This window comes from Olea europaea, unplaced genomic scaffold (genome assembly GCF_002742605.1).
Source record: "Olea europaea var. sylvestris unplaced genomic scaffold, O_europaea_v1 scaffold3376, whole genome shotgun sequence".
NCBI lineage: Eukaryota > Viridiplantae > Streptophyta > Magnoliopsida > Lamiales > Oleaceae > Olea > Olea europaea.
The window spans coordinates 9,783-12,299 of record NW_019252761.1 but is presented as its reverse complement, the minus strand read 5'-3'; positions in this window follow the sequence as shown (position 1 = coordinate 12,299).

The window sequence follows — 2,517 nt, the reverse complement described above, 5'->3', positions numbered from 1 at the left end:
GCCAGCCTAAAATGATCGATGCTTCTACACCTATCCCCACATTTCAATTGTACTGGGAATGTTTTCAAATGGCCCCTTGCTTTAAAGATTAACGTTTATATACCTTATAGAAAGGACTTCACCATCCCTTTCACATTTATATTAGGAAGTCGAGAGAGCTTCGAGATGTGTAAAAAGAGAGAGAGAGAGAGAGAGAGAGAGAGAGAGAGAACTTTTCTACACAAAATATTGTTTTTACTTAATTTTTTGTTTAAGGTGAATTGGGCTAGGGGGACGGCCTATGCTCGAGACCACAAGAGGGTTCTTGATGGGTGCGAAGGAAAAAAAAAGTGACAAATGGGTTGTCATCGATCTGATTCGAGTCTCCTTTAAGAGATCAGTTCCAAATAAATTGCTCTTGCTATATACACGTGCGCTCGTGCAAATGTGCACATAGATGTGTATGTTAACTTTATTCCTTTAGATGTGCAAGTACTAGAGAGACACCATTTTTGTGTAGGTGCATGGGAATAATTTGGCCTATGACATACCAGGATGAAATAAGAAAGATTAAAGGAACCCAAATGAGTGCATGCATAATTGCTGATGCCAACAGTGAAATGTAATTGAAGAGTATGGCAACAAAATTTTCCACGTTGAACAAGTTGATAATTGTGATAGTACAAAAACATAAAAACTGTGGGCCAGTTTAATAATAATAATAATAATAATAATACTAATAATAATAATAATAATAATAATAAGGCAGTTTTACACTCATAATCCATCATATTATTGGTTCTATAATATTTATGGAAAAGCTGATTATTAGCTGCTTAAGTTTGTAATTAATGGCTACTGCTTAATTAATATACAGTCATGACAATGATAGTGTAAAAATAATGTCATTGACTACATGAATAATGATATTCATAGTTAAGGAATGTAGTAATCATCACATGTGATAACTTGTTATTAAAAAATTTTAGTTTCATGGGTTCTGTTGTCTCAGATAACAAGTTAATGCCTCAAATAACAAACTATCACATAGGATGATTGCTACAGTCATTAACTATAAATATCAGTACTCTTGATCACATATTTCTTGGAATCCAATACTATTTCTCTTAAAAAGTCATTAACAATTTTACTCAAACACTTACAAAAGAAAATTGGAATTAATTTAATGGTGAAATTATTTAAGAATATAGAATCCTCTACAAAATTTTCAAACTAAAATAAAATTACTTGCCAAACCATATGTCATGTTTTATGGTAACGTTTTGGCACCAACTAGACCATGAGAACATGTGATGCTTCGTGGTATTTCTCGTACTAATTTAAGTTTGTCAATGAGATAATATTCGTTCAGCACGAGTAAAACGCTCGAACCATTATTATGTGTGGAAATAATAAAAATATGACATTCGAACGACAAAATAACGTATTCGACGTACATAGAACTGAGAAAGATTACCTAGTAATTGAGTTTGACCACTTTTTAGGACTGAACAATAAAACCGTCAAGCCACAAAATCAAACCGAAACCGTTTTCCTGAAACCGTTGGTTTAGTTCCATGTGGATCCGTCAACGTTTTGATTTTGAATCGAACCAAACCGTTTCGAAATGATTTGATTTAACTTTCAATATTTACAAATCGTCAGACCATTTACCAAAAAAAAAATCTGAAAATAAATTAGTCTAAATTTTATTTAACCCAATTAAAATTTAACACATTTCAATTAAAAAGATACATCTATATTAGATATAATTTAGTTAAACTCAAATCGACAATTATACATCTCAATTAATTAATTAATCATATCCAAATATTTATAAGCCATCATAACTGTGAATGTAAAACTCTCAAATTGGGTAAAGTGTTGAACAACTAATGTTAAACCACATTCATCGATTCTCCATTACAATTGAGCGGACAAAAAAATCTAGATTTTAATTCAAACGTACACATTTCATTTCCTTCTAATAATTTTCTCAAATTTAAATCAGATTATCAAAATTCTTTTATTTTTTGGTAATTATTTTTATTTTTTTATTGGTAGACATATTGTTTTGTTTAATAATTGTCTGTTTGTCAGTCTACCTTAAAGTAATTCATCAATATTTAGATTTAGTAGAAGTTTTGAATGATTCACAAAAAGTCATAGTAGCTAGATACTATTGTATTTGAATTTTTTTAAATCGTTTTCTTTTATTTATTATTTTATATCATTTAACTATAATTAATGGATTTATGTACTGTATTTTCATATTTATAAAGAAAATGAATAATGTATTACACTTGCAGATGGATGCCATTAGTATCAACGAAGAGTTTAAAATATTTAAATCTTGTTATTGCATTATAATGATTATAATTATATAACTTTGATTTGTAATTTTTTTAATAATATATTTTATCTTTTAACATGAAATTTTAGACTAATATTTATGATTTAACTTGTTTGATATATACTAATGTTTTTTGTTAAACTGTGGTTTTAAATCAAACTAAATCGAAAAAAATAGTTTGGATT